The sequence below is a fragment of the Acinonyx jubatus genome, chromosome E1, assembly GCF_027475565.1.
Source record: "Acinonyx jubatus isolate Ajub_Pintada_27869175 chromosome E1, VMU_Ajub_asm_v1.0, whole genome shotgun sequence".
Lineage (NCBI taxonomy): Eukaryota > Metazoa > Chordata > Mammalia > Carnivora > Felidae > Acinonyx > Acinonyx jubatus.
The window spans coordinates 46,572,270-46,586,909 of NC_069397.1; the positions used below are offsets into that span (position 1 = coordinate 46,572,270).

General features: G+C 47.3%; 1 long non-coding RNA gene across 2 annotated transcripts; it reads left to right on the forward strand.

Moving 5' to 3' along the window:
• Nucleotides 1-9,237: 9,237 nt before the first annotated feature.
• Nucleotides 9,238-13,901, forward strand: LOC128313391 (uncharacterized). Of its 2 annotated transcripts, none has more exons than XR_008294046.1 (3): nt 9,238-9,820; nt 12,374-12,597; nt 12,812-13,901. It is a non-coding gene; the product is annotated as an uncharacterized LOC128313391 (long non-coding RNA). The 2 variants fall into 2 exon arrangements; XR_008294045.1 differs by having other exon boundaries at nt 12,374-12,518.
• The last annotated feature ends 739 nt before the right edge of the window (nt 13,902-14,640 follow it).

Here is a 14,640-nt window from a genome sequence, read left to right on the forward strand (position 1 = left end):
ATCTTAATTTGAACTCTGGACACTGGAACTGAGAAAGAAAACTTTGTGGTTTCATAATACCTTTTTTTTTTTTTTTTATGCTTCAATGTCACTGGCCAGTGCAGAAAGTAAAAAGATTAAAGCAATATGATGTAAACTACTTTTACTTCATCAAGATTTTAGCATTGTATTCATTTGAAAGTTTTTAGGATTTGCAAATTAGATAACTTTAGAAGAGTTCACCTTCAAGAAAGAGCAAAGATGATGTTGCAAAGGAGTAAGACGTTTCTTAAAATGCATATCATGTCTGCTACTGCTGAATGTGCTGCATAACGCCTCACTACAGAATACTAACCAGCTGGTCTCCCGACGCTTCCACATTGATTTCCATTGTGCCTGGAATGCAGGCCAGATATTTTATTCAAAGTGTTCCACTTAATGGAAACACTATGAGACCACATTTCCTGCACCGTTTAGAATGCAAATCTTGAAAGAGAAGGATGATGTGACTTTTTTTTTTTTTTCCTGCTGTCAGTAGTTGGGGGTTACAGGAAGAGTTTGGAAATCAGTTTCTCCTGTAAGATTTAGATTATAACAGCAGCATTTTCTGGGCCAGAGTGGATAAGCAGACATAATGGCCTCCTGGCTTGCAAAATCTGACGACAAAAAGGCAAGCGTCTGGAGGACAACTTTTACAGGGAGTTGACAACAAAATTTCCCAACACGGGGCATTTATGCCCTGCGTATAGTTGCAAAAGGTATGCACTTTGAAAAATGACCAGGTAACTGGCTTCAGTAGCCTCGCGGTATGGAACTGGAAGACAGAATGTGTCGATCAAAGAGTTAGCCATGAAAGCTAGCAGAAGAGTTTCAGAAGCACACGTTCATGGTGTCGGTGGGGGACAAATCCTCAGCGAACTGAATCCAAGTGTTCTGGACTTGCAGTCAAGGCCATTCTAACCACGGAAATGGATACAGGAAATACAGCCAAACCCCTGTGACCCCCTTGCTGGAAACATTTGTCTCATGAAATTGAGACAGCACGTACAAATGGCCTAAAATCATACAAGGGGTTCACCTTGATCTGACCCCATGCTCTATAAAGCAAACTTCTAATGATGCTATTTACCTTATCATGAAGTTCACGATAATTTACCAAGTGTTATTTGGTAACTTACCAAGTGTTATTTTCAAAAAGGTAAAATTGAATGTAAAATGATTCAGTCATGTGGAAAACGGTTTCGTGGCTCCTCGAAAACTTGAACAAAGCGCCTGGGCGGCTCAGTGGATTAAGCATCCCATGTCGGCTCAGATCATGATCCCATGGTTCATGAGTTCGAGCCCCATGTTGGGCTCTGTGCTGACAGCTCAGAGCCTGGAGCTTGCTTCGGATTCTGTGTTTCCCTCTCTCTCTGCCCTCCCCTGCTCATGCTCTGTCTCTCTCTCAAAAATAAATAAACATTAGAAATTAATTCAAAAAAAAAAAAAAACAGAATAACAGGCACTCCGGGGGGCTCAGTCAGGTAAGTGTCGGACTCTTGCTCTCAGCTCTGGGGACCAGCGTCTCTTGGTCTCGGGTCTTGACCTGGGGGTCGTGAGTTCAAGTCCCATGTTGGGCTCCGAGCTGGGCATGAAGCCTACTTAAATAAATAAAAATAAAAATAAAAATAAATAAAACCATATGACCCAGCAATTCTACTCCTAGGTATATCCCCAAGAGAACAATGAAAACAGTGTTCAAATACTTGCAAGGGAATATTCATAGCAGCACTATTTGCAATAGTCGAAAGGTAGAAACTACCCCCATGGCCGTCAGAGTATGGATGGATAAGTAAATCGTGGCATAGCCATACCATAGAATATTATTTAGTCATGAAAAATCATGCTGATCTATGCTACAGTGAGGATGAACCTTAAAACATGCCAAGTGAAAAGTCAGACACAAAAGATCACACACGGTATGAATCTATTTATATGAAATATCCAGAATATGTAAATCCAAGAGAAACAAAGTAAATGATGATTTCCAGGGACTGGGAAGGTGTAGGGGAAGAATTAAAATAACTGTTGGGGCACCTGAGTGGCTCAGTTGGTTAAGCGTCCAACTTCGGCTCAGGTCATGATCTCCCAGTTTGTGAGTTCAAGCCCTGCATCAGGCTTTGTGCTGACAGCTTGGGGCCTGGAGCCTGCTTCAGATTCTGTGTCTCCATCTCTCTCTCTGCCCCTTCCCTCCTCATACTGTCTCTCTCTCAAAAATAAACATTAAAAATTTTTTAAATAACTGTTTAATGGATAAGGAATTTTATTTTGGAGTGATAAAAATGTTTATGAGCTAGGTAGATATGATGGTTATACAATACTGTGGATGTACTAAATTCCACTGAATTTTTCATTTTAAAATGGTTAATTTTTTTTTAAAGATTTTATTTATTTTTGAAGTTTATTTATTTTGAGAGAGACAGAGAGACAGTGCAACCAGGGGAGGGGAAAAGAGGAAGAGGGGACAGAGGATCCGAGGCAGGCTCTGGACTGACAGTGGAAAACCCGATGAAGGGCTTGAACTCATGAACCATGAGATCATGACCTGAGCTGAAGTCAGATGCTTAACTGACTGAGCCACGGAGGTGCCCCATAAAGATTTAATGTTGAAGTATCTCTACACACAACATGGGGCTCAAACCCACAACCTCGAGATCAAGAGTCGAATGCTCCACCAACTGAGCCAGCCAGGGCCTCTGGAATGGTTCTTCTGTTTTGCTAATGTCACCTTAATTTTTTTAGAAAGGTAAAAACATGGCTCATGTAAATATAAAATATGTACATCAAAGATTGGATTCAAGTTACAATTAATGAATAAGAGAACCAGTAAAAAAATTTTTTAAATTCTGTTGACGTTTCTTCATTTTTGAGAGACAGGGAGAGACAGAGCACGAGCAGGGGAGGGGCAGAGAGAGAGGGAGACACAGCATCCAAAACAGGCTCCAGGCTCTGAGCTGTCAGCACAGACCCTGATGCGGGGCTCGAACTCACGAACCGTGAGATCATGACCTGAGCTAAACTCTGACGCTCAACTGAGCCACCCAGGTGCCCCTGAGAACCAGTAAAATTTTAAAACCAGTTCAAAGGCGGCGGGGGGGGGGGGGAGGGGGCGGGGGGCGGCGGGGGGCACCTGGGTGATTCATCAGTGAAGCATCAGACTCTTGATTTCGACTCAGGTCATGATCTCAGGGTTGGTGGGTTTGGGCCCAGCGTTCGGGCTCCGTGCTGACAGCAGGGAACCTGCTTGGGGTCTTCTCTTTCATTCTCTCTCTGCCTGTCTAAAAAAATAAATAAATAAAAATAAACTTTAAAAATAAATGAAAATAAAACCACTCCAAAAGGATATTTAAGAATAAAATCAGGGGCGCCCAGGTGGCTCAGTGGGTTAAGCGTATAACCCTTTGCTTTTGGCTCAGGTTCGTGCCTGCGTTCGAGCTCCGAGTCGGCCCACGCTGACGATACGGAGCCCACTTGGAGTCTCTCTCCCTCTCTCTCTGCCCCTCCCCTGCTCTCGTGTGCGTGCTGTCTCTCAAAAATAAATAAACTTAACAAAAAAAATTGCGCGTGATACAAAAATGGTTCGTGTAAAACAGGCCCAGGCATCGTAATGTGTTGAGTGTCTTATCTTTTTGCCGGACAGGTATCACTTCTGTCTTTAGTGAATAAAAATCTCTAAGTTAATCTCTGCTCCTACAGAATTATTAAATAGCCCAGACAATACAGAGTCAAGCTCAGCCACTGCACTGAGACAAAGCCCAGTAATCTCTTTTATCCATTTCCAAGTTTTAAATACTTTTTCTGACATCATGTATGTTCATCAACCAGGAGAGAGGAAGGGTTGATGAGGTGTTTTCTTGGATGACCGTGAAATGTCTTCTCAGGAAGAAGTAAATGGTTGCTGTGGTTTTATACACAAGTGATTACCATGGACGGATAATGGACATCCGTCTCTGAAAGACAGATCTGCTCCGTGAGCTGGAAACACAGAGCCCGTGGGCCTCTAAGGCCAGAGGCCAGGCTTGGCTATAGAAAAATTAACCGAGAAAACTCAGATGATCCGGTAAAGTCCTTCTGGAGAGGCAGCTTCTTTTCTCTCCGAAGAGAGAGACTCTTTTTCTAATTTTGATGTTTAACAACTTCATTTGTGGCCTGGACTTCCCCCCCCCCCCGGCCCCCAAACCTTGAAATTAAGTGTTTAATCATATATGTACTTCTCTGGTTTTTTAGATACATCAAGGTAAAATAATGTGCTAAACTCCAATCACTATTGAATGTTTGCTGATATATTCAGGCAAATTATCCACTCCTTGAAGTTATTCTAAGTATACTCAGTTGTCAGGAAGGAGTTGTGTGGGACACAACTACAAGTGAATGTACATCATTCATGTCTTTGTGAGGAAGTTGTGTTCCTTCCCATGAGATAACTATCATTCATTTCCTTCCTGGTTTTTAAGTTCCCATGCTATTTGTGAATGTTCACGACAGGTTTTATGATGAGGAAAACATTGGCCAATATTATATTCAAGTGCTCTTTCTCTGAAAAGCATTTTCTTTTCTTTTCTTTTTTTTAATGTTTATTTATTTTTGAGAGACAGAAAGAGAGCAGGAGCGGGGGAGGGGCAGAGAGAGAGGGAGACACAGAATCCAAAACAGGCTCCAGGCACTGAACCATCAGCCCAGACTCCAACCCGGGGCTGGAACTCACGAACTGTGACATCATGACCTGAGCCGAAGTCAGACGTTTAACCAACTGAACCACCCAGGTGCCCTGGTTTCTTTTCTTTTTTTAATGTTTATTTATTTTTTCTGAGAGAGAGAGAGAGAAAGGGGGGGGAGGGGAGAGAGAGAGAGACAGAGAGAGAGAGAGAGAGACACAGAGAGAGAGAGAGAGACAGAGAGAAAGAGAATCCCAAGCAGGCTCCACACCCCATACAGAGCCTGACTCAACCTTGAGATCATGATCTGAGTTGAAATCAAGAGTCAGATGCTTAACCACCCAGGTGCTCCTGGATGCATAGATTTTTAACATATTAAATACCATCATTTATTAAACAGTCCCCCCTTGACTGAATGGTTATCTTCAGGTTTTTAAATTTTACATTTTTTATTCTTTTTCTTTTTTTTTTCTTTTTTCACCCTAACTTTGTTGGAGACTGATTGACAAATAAACACTGTATTATATTTAAAGTGCACAGGGGCGCCTGGGTGGCTCAGGCGGTTGAGTGTCCAACTTCGGCTCGGGTCATGAGCTCACGGTTTGTGAACCCCGCATCGGGCTCTCCGTTCTCAGTGCAGAGCCTGCTTCAGATCCTCTGTCTCCCTCTCTCTGTGCCGCTACCGTGCTCTCTCTCTCAGAAATAAATAAAAACATTTAAAACTTTAAAAAATAATAATAATAAAGGCATATATTTTTATTTTATTGAATACGATTTTATTAATGAGTTCCCATTGAATGGTTTTTCCCAGTTCTTAAGAAGATTTTCTTTATTTATCGTTATTATTTCTTAAGGTTTTACTTTTAAGTAATTTCTACACCCAATGTGGGGCTCCAGCTCACAACCCTGAGATCAAGAGTCACGTGCTCTACTGACTGAGCGAGCCAGGTGCCCTCCCAGTTTTGGTTCTGGATTTTGATTCCCACCCTCCCCCACCCCCATTACAAACAGTGCTGCTGTAAACATCCTTGAATACCTATCTTGGTTCAGTTCTCTTGAAGACATGAGGTGTTATGGATATTTCTAATTATTGTGTTCTTTTTTTTTTTTTTTTTTTAGTTTATTTATTTTGAGAGAGAGGGCGCACAGGAGAGGGCGCGCATAAGCGGGGGAGGGGCAGAGAGAAGGTGGGAGAGAAAATATCCCAGCAGGCTCCCCACCATCAACACAGAGCCCTATGGGGGCCTCGAACTCACAAACCCGAGATCATGACCTGAGCTGAATCAGGAGCTGGACACTTAAATGACTGCATGCACCACCCAGGAGCCCCTAATTATTATGTTTTTTAAAGTGACAGTCCAGGGCTGCCTGAGTGGCTCAGTCGTTTAAGGGTCCGACTTCAGCTCAGGTCATGATCTTGTGGTTTGTGAGTTTGAGCCCCACTTCAGACTCTGCTGACAGCTCAGAGCCTGGAACCTGCTTCAGATTCTGTGTCCCCCTCCCCCTCCGCCCCTCCCCCACTCACACTCTGTCTCTCTCAATCAATCAATCAATCAAAACATTAAAAAAATTGATAAAGTGACGTCCAGGCTATTATTCAGGTGACATATCAGATGACTCGTAGGCACCACTTCAGACCTTCTGGGCACCCTCTGTCACTTTTCCAGCCGCCAAAGCAGCAATCACTCTTTTGTAGACACAAGTGATGTGGAACTGGTGTGACCATACCATGGGTCGCCTTGGGTCCACCCCCCTTCTCTCCTTCTTCTCTAGGACTTCCCTGCTGATGGGAGCCCAGCTGGCACCACCAAAAGAGAGTGAGAGTTGACGTCCCTTGAGGTGAACCCCTGACCAAGGGGTTGCCTCTTTCCCACTTCTCCCTGCTGGACCGTCCTGAGCGCAGGTCATATAACATCTTAGAGGACAAGCCCCCCAGGATGGCACAGTCAGCCGCACTGAGCAGCGGCCGGTTTGATAATGCAATTTCTTGGGCGCCAGGATGGCTCAGTTGGTTGGGCGGCCGACTTCGGTCATGATCTCGTGGATCATGGGTTCGGGCCCCACGTCGGGCTCTGTACTGAGAGCGTGGGGTGTGCTTGGGATTCTCTCTCTTTCTCTCTCTGCCCCTCCCCCTGCTCTCTCTCCTTTCTCTCTCTCTCTCAAAATAAACAAACTTAAAAAAAAACAAATAATGCATCTGCCTCCTGGTAGTGTCTCCTCCTGCTCCCGCCTCCCTCCTCTGGCCCTTCTCTCCCGCCCCCTGAAATCACACTCGCTAGTAAATTAGTAGCACCTAAGCTTCTGCCTCAGGTTGTGCTTCCTGGGGAATCCAGGCTGAGACAGTTGGTATTTTCCACACGATTCTACTAACTTGAAATTAAGCCATCTGTAAGTGTTTCTAGCGATCGATGTTGAAATAGAATCCCGAGTTCTCGGGATTGTACAATACGGTACATCACAAACGCAGACCTGCTCCTTCTTCTTCTGGGTAAGAGAGGGGTGAGAGTAGAAAGAAGTCCAACAGAGGGCGGAGGCTCTGACCCAAACACTTTCTATAGATTTCCTCACTGGGTCTGCTTTCTCTCCTCAGCCTACTGCAATCTGGCTTTCCGCTCTACTATCCTTCTGAAATGGCCCTTTCGAAGACCCCCGTGCCCACCATCATGTCACATCCAAAGGTCGGGTATCGCGTCCCCCTCTTACGTGGTCTCTCAGCAGCGTTTGGCTCAGTTAACCACTGACTGCCTTATTGAAACATTTTCTAGACTTCTCTGATAGAGCTACCATCACACCCTACCTCAATGGCTGTCTCCTCCTCCAATGCCACCGGATGGCTGGCCATTGAAGGGTGCCAGGGTCTCTCCTCAGCCTTCTCCTCTTTTCCAACCATGCTCTCTCCCCAGATAATCTCAACCAATCCTGTGCCTTCACATATCTCTCTAGGCTGATGACTTCCAAAACACTATTTTCTACCTTTGCCTTTCTTTCGAACCCCAGACTCTCAACATGTTTCTACTTGGATATCTAAAAGGGGCACCTGGGTGGCTCAGTCAGTTGAGCGACCGACTTCGGCTCAGGTCACGATCTCACGGTTTGTGAGTTCGAGCCCCGCATCAGGCTCTGTGCTGATGGCTCAGAGCCCGGAGCCTGCTTCGGATTCTGTGTCTCCCTCTCTCTCTCTCTGCCCCTCCCCCACTCATGCTCTGTCTCTCTCTGTCTCAGAAATAAATAAACATTTAACAATTTTTTAAAATATTAAAAAAAAAAGGCAACTCAAATTTAACCTATTCAAAGCACCTCCTGATTTCCCCATCAACCTGCTTCTTCCTGTTCTTCCCACATTTCAGGAAATGATACCACGTGGTAGCTCAGGACCAAAACTCAGATGATGTCATTTTTTTCCCTCTCCCCTCATCCTATCCATCAGCAAGTCCTGAATCTCTACAGTTCATCCCGAATCCAGCCACTTCTCATCACCTCCACTGCTACACCCGGACCCATGCCACCGTTGTATCTAGCCTGGACCGTAAGAGCCTCTTGTACCAGCCAAATGCAACCAGAGTGATTTTTGTAAAACTTAACTCTGATTATCTGTCTCACTCCTGCTAAAAAATCTTCTAACAGCGTCCCTTGCAAGGAGGATGAAATCCACAAGCCCCTACCTGATCTGTCCTTGGCTGATCTCTCTGATCTCTTATCTGGATCCTCCTCTCCCTCTTCTTTCTTGCTTTCTTGCTTGCTTGCTTGCTTGCTTGCTTGCTTGCTTGCTTTTAGAGAGACAGAGCCTAGGAGCAGAGGGAGAGAGAGGGAGAGAATCTCAAGCCCAACGCAGGGCTCAATCCCACAACCCTGGGATCACAACCTGAGCTGAAATCGAGAGTTGGACACTCACCTGATTGAGCCACCTAGATCCTTCCTCTCCTTCTTCTTGTCTGCCACTGGAACATGTTGAGCTTTTCTTGGGTCAGCACCTTCCCACGTTAATGCCTCTCTTCCCCACTCTTCTCCAGATCTTGACATGGGTGGGTCTTCTTGGGCTCTTTCTTATCACTTGGGGCTCAGCTCAAGGGTCATTTCAAGAGGACGTCCCTGATGTCTCTTATTAGGGATGACCTGACCTGATCCTCTCTATCCCACTATCCAGCTTTATTTCACCATGTCATTTGTCACCGTCTGAAATTATCTCATCATTTATTTTCCTCCTTCCTTATTCCCTTGTGCAAGTAGTGACAGTCTCCATCTCCTAGACTGAGTGGCCCAGGAGGGGTAGACCTTTGTCCTGTTCCCTACTATATCCCAGAAGTGTAGAATAGAATCAAGCCTAGAACCAAGCCCCTAGGAACTCGGGGCGCCTGGGTGGCTGAGTTGGTTAAGCGTCCGACTTCGGCTCAGATCACGATCTCGCGGTGCGTGAGTTCGAGCCCCACGTCGGGCTCTGTGCTGACAGCTCGGAGCCTGGAGCTTCTTTTGGATTCTGTGTCTCCCTCTCTCTGACCCTCCCCCATTCATGCTCTGTCTCTCTCTGTCTCAAAAATAAATAAACGTTAAATAAATAAATAAATAAATAAATAAATAAATAAAAGAATCAGGGCGCCTGGGTGGCCTAGACGGTTAAGCATCCAACTCTTGATTTCAGCTCATCACGGTTCGTGAGTTCCAGCCCCGCATCAGACTCTGTGCTGGCAGTGCAGAGCCTGCTAGGGATTCTCCCTCTCTGCCCCTCTCCTGCTCAATAAATAAACTTAAAAATAAAAATAATAAAAGACAGAATAAAGGAGGTCAGAAGGTGGTTTGCAATCTTTGGACATAGCTGGCTTGTATTGCCCATGAAGAGATAAAGTTCCCCGGCCTTTCTTCATTACCTTTACAATTTGCTCAGAGTGTCGGGGTCACCAAAGAGCTCACTGTGAGAAGCAAAAATCATCCTGTGCCTCTCCCCATAGGTCATGGGCTTGGAGAGTGTCAGAGCTTGGAGGAGGGACCTGAGACACAGAGGACCCAACGTGTCCGGAGGAGTGTCCTGAGAACCTTGACCTCAGTGCCGCTGCCTGGCTCGGCACAGGCATGAACATGTGGTCGCATCACTGGAGCCTGAACACCGATCCGGACTTGAGACTTCCCTTGTTCAATAACTCTGTAACCCCTGGGTAAGTCACGTCCCCTCTCTGTACTCCAGTCTCCCCATTTGTGTGGGGATGATGATGATGATGTTACTTCTTCCCAGAGTTTGCATAAGGCTTAGATAAATTTATCTACGCCAGTAAATATTGGCACAGTTACCAGGCTGGATTCCGAGCTAGTTTGCTAAAAAGAGGCCAGGCTTGAGGCGGCAAAAAGCAAATGGCCTCATGCTTCTTTTAGGAGAATATTTAACCCTGCCTCACACTTACTAAACAGGTTAAAAATTCCCTCAGTCCCTCATGCACACCTCCCACCTTGCTTCTTTCTCTCCTTTTCTGTCTCCTTCCTCTCTTAGAGATATAGGAGAAAAGAGAGAAATAAACACTTCCTCCAACATTTACCCGCCCTCACCCGCTTTAAGGAACTCTAATTCCAATACACGACTTTCTGGAGAAGCCTGCCTGGCCCTTAGACGCCACTAGGGGGCAGCTCTGCTCGTGGGTCCCGGCCCCTCTCCCAGCGGTGGGCTATAAATAGGCCGCAAGTGAGAAGGTCTGAAATCCCTTCCCACTCTCTTCCCACTCCTGTTCTCCCCCAGGGAAGTGCAGGGCACCGGACGCGTCTCTAGTCTCTCAAACGGCAGCAGGAGAGAGATGCTGTCTCCTGTTTGTGGTGGCCAGTGGCCCAGGTGATCAGTGGCCTTGGGTCCATCCATGACCCGCGGTCCCAAGAATGACGGGGGCTACAGGAGACGCAGAGGCTGAGGCCTTGGGGACTTTCCCTTGTGATATGGAGGGTCGGGACTGGAAGTTGAATGGGAGAGAAAGGGAGGAAAAGAGGCAGTAGGCCAGGTGTCCTCTCCCTACCCAGGCGCCCCTGGGGACGCGGTCTTTAAAGAAGTGATTATGTTAAGGGGCACGTGGGTGGCTCAGTGGGTTGTCTGACTTCGACCCAGGTCATGATCTCACCGTTGGTGAGTTCAAGCCCCACATCCGGCTCTGTGCTGTCAGCGCGGAGCCTGCTTCAGATCCCCTGTCCCCCCCGCCTCTGCCCCCTGCCCCACTCACACACTCTCTCTCTCTCTCTTAAAAAAAAAAAAAAAATTGGGGCGTCTGGGTGGCTCAGTCGGTTCAGCGGCCAACTTCGGCTCAGGTCATGATCTCGCGGTCCGTGAGTTCGAGCCCCGCGTTGGGCTCTGTGCGGACGGCTCAGAGCCTGGAGCCTGTTTCGGATTCTGTGTCTCCCTCTCTCTGACCCTCCCCCCGTTCATGCTCTGTCTCTCTCTGTCTCAAAAATAAATAAAAACGTTAAAAATTTTTTTTTAATTAAAAAATTAAAAAAATAATAAAAATAAAGCCCTCATCTCCAAATATGGTTACTTGCTGAGGCACCGCAAGTTAGGCCTTTGTTATAGGAGTTCTGGGGTCACAGTTTAGCCCAAGATAGACTGTGACTCACTGGGGTCAGTTCTCTTCAATGTCAAGGACAACTAAAAAGACCACCAGAGATTTCACATTCTGCCACCCCCCCAACACCCCCCTCGCCCCCCCCCCCCATGATAGAGGCAAGGAGGGGAGGTGGGGGCAGAGAGCTCCATGAGGATAGGAGTGGCCTTTTGGTGGCTGGTGAGAAGGCCAGGGAGAATTGTGTGAGGAAGGTAGTATGAGCAGTGCTGTGGGTGCATAGAGTGGGGCTGTCCCGGACCCCCACACCCTTGCACCAGAGCAAGAGGCAACACCTGAAGCTGCTGTCTGGTCCTTTGAGTGGGGACTATGATCCCTTTCTTCACCCTCCTAGGATGAAGCCCTTTGTGCGGTAGGGAAGGGACACAGACAGTGGGAAACATATGCGGGGTCCGGTTCAGTCCAAGGGGCATTTGTACTGCCTAGAGAGATCGTGAAAAGGCCCAGACTTGATAAGAGGCCAGGGGAACCAGGACCCGTTTTGTGTGTGTGTGTGTTTTAAGTTTATATATGTTTTGAGAGAGCCCAAGTGGGAGAGGGGCAGACAGAGAGGGAGAAAAAATCCCAGGCAAACTCTGCACTGTCAATGCAGAGCCGGAAGCAGGGCCCGAGCTCACACACCGTGAGGTCACGACCTGAGCTGATATCAAAGAGTTGGATGCTCCACGATCTCACACTTCATGGGTTCAAGCCCCGTGTCAGGCTCCGTGAGGACAGTGCAGAGCTTACTTAGAATTCTCTCACGCGCTCGCTCTCCCTCTGACCTTCCCCTGCTTGCATTCTCTCTCTCTCTCAAAATAAATAATAAACTTAATAAAAAGAGAAGGTAGAACTAAAAAAAAAAAAAAAAAAAAGAAGTCAGATGCTCAACCGACCGAGCCACCCAAGCACCCCAGGAACCGCTTTAACGTTGAAACGTTCCGCCCCGCCTTGCTCTCCTTCATTCTGTCTCTGGAGCTACAGTTCAAGAGAGCCTAGCAGGAGGGCAACCCCTGTTCCCAAGTGCTGTGATGTGCCTGTGCGTGTGCATGTGCATATGTGTGTGTTACACCTGGAGGCAGTGAGTGGAGGAACTTTCTAGCTCTCCTCACCTCCTTACCACACACTTCTCTCAAGCCAGGGCCGGTCTCTCGCACTCACCCAGCTTCCGACGTACCCATGTCTCCTCACGGTACTCTTGACGATTAGACCACCTTCCAAAGCAACTGGAACATTCTCGACGTTACCTTCGGAGGCTCCATGCAGCCCACCCGACCGCACGGTGAGAATTCTGACGAAGCATCTGGAATGGTTTTGCTCTTCTGAGGTGGCCGTAAATACAGCTTCCCTACAGCGTCCATGTGAGGAAAATCCGTTTTGTGGGAAATCAGGGGCTGTGCAAAAATCTAATAATGACGGGGGAGGGGGGGAGGCTGAGAAGTAGATTTCTGCGGAACCCAGAGATTACTGCACCGTCCCCAGCTCTCTGCTGTTCCTTGGGATGAGCTCAGTTTTTCCTCCCAGGGAAGAAGCCAAGTGTTTCTAAGGACAAACTGTCTATGTCATTTTCCACAGCTGCGGGCTGGTGTTAGCGACGTGGTCCCGACGTGGCTGAGCAGGCCCGAGGGATGGTTCGGATCGAAGCAGGGGCAGAGTGGGGCCCGAACACAACCAGCAGCCCCGGAACGTAGGCCACACTCTCTGGAGCCTCAGGACGTGGATATCCGAGGACCAGGCAGAGGGGAGCCCTTCGGGGAGAGGGTGATGTCAGGTGAGGGACGTAGGGCTGGCAACCGAGGCAAGAAGCTAATTCAGCGCTGGACGTCTGGACCGTGTTCTACGGGGGAAAATGTCTATTACCGTGTTTCTTGATCAGGAGGCCACGCTTGGGAAATATGGAATAACTTCGAGAAACACTACTGAGCAAAAATCAAGGGGGGGTACCCCCACCTCCGGCCTTCCAGACGTTTCCGCTCTTCGCCTGGGCAGCAAGCTTTTTGCAAAGGGCAAATCTTTCCCAGGGCATTCCCCACCCGTTTTTCCGTAGCCCACACCGCATCCCCCACAAGCCGAGGGGCTACTGGGTTGATACAGTTCAAAATGTATCACCACTTAAATAACACATTCTAGTTGCAGAAAAATTTTAAACCACAGAAAAATGTAAATAAGAGATAAACCTGTGGTCCAACCACCCAGAGAGCCTCACTGGTAATATTGTGATGTATTTCCTCCTGGTCTTGTTTTTCTTTCCTTTTCAAAATTTTTTTAATTAAAAACAATTGTTTTTGTCCGATGTACGGGTTCAACTCACGACCCTGAAACATTTTTTTAATATTTATTTTTTAGAGAGTGATAGAGAGACAGAGAGAGAGAGGGAGGTGTAGAAAGAGAGGGAGACCCAGAATCCGAAGCAGGCTCCAGGCTCTGAGCTGTCAGCACAGAGCCCGACACGGGGCTCGAACTCACAGAGTGTGAGATCGTGACCTGAGCTGAAGTCGGACGCTTAACTGACTGAGCCACCCAGGTGCCCCATTGAACTCCCGACCCCTAGATCAAGAGTCTAGGCAGCCAATCGCCACCCCTGATTTTGTTTTTCAATACATGCTTTAAAATTTTTTTTAAACATAAATGCAATTAAAAAAAAACCACATAGATGTGATTTATATTTCCATTATATTATATTCACACAGATGTTTTATGTATATATATACTTTATCTTGACTTTTCCATTTAACGTTTTATCGTAAGCATTTTTCCATGGGTGGTGTCCTTTTGCAAGAATTCCTCAGACATCAGGGAAAGCTACCGGGCAGAGCCTGCTGGGCCGGCTGCCTCCCTCTCTCGCTCCCTGAGAAAGCACAGGATGTCAGCACTCAGGGCCGAGCAGAGGCGCTGGATGGGACCCCAGCCTGGTGCTCCCTTCCAGGGTCAGTCGGAGCTGTTTGCCCGCTCATGCCAAGCTTCCTCCCACGGGGCCTTCTGAAGCTTTCCACAGCTTCAATATCAACGACACTTTTGTCTGCTCCTCTTGGGGGAGAGGGCTGGATAGTCTGTTTTTTGTGTCCTTGATGGATCCGGCCCAAGTTCGATGGACCCATGTACTTGCTCAGTTTCCCTGGATGGCCCTGCTCCAAGAACAGCTCAGAAGCCAAGGAAATCAAAATCCCTGCCTCTGAAGCCAAAATGGACAGGCTGTTTCCTGATACTCTGTGTGTGTGTGTGTGTGTGTGTGTGTGTGTGTGAAGGGAGTCTCAACCTGTGAGTTTATTTCTGCGATCGTACGAAACAGCTCGGTGCACAGTACAGCACTGTTTCCCTGCTGCTTTCATGCCAAGTGGATGAGCTGTCCCGCCCCAGCTGCCTCCGTGGTGAAGAAGAAGAAGTGACCGAATGAACATGTTTAC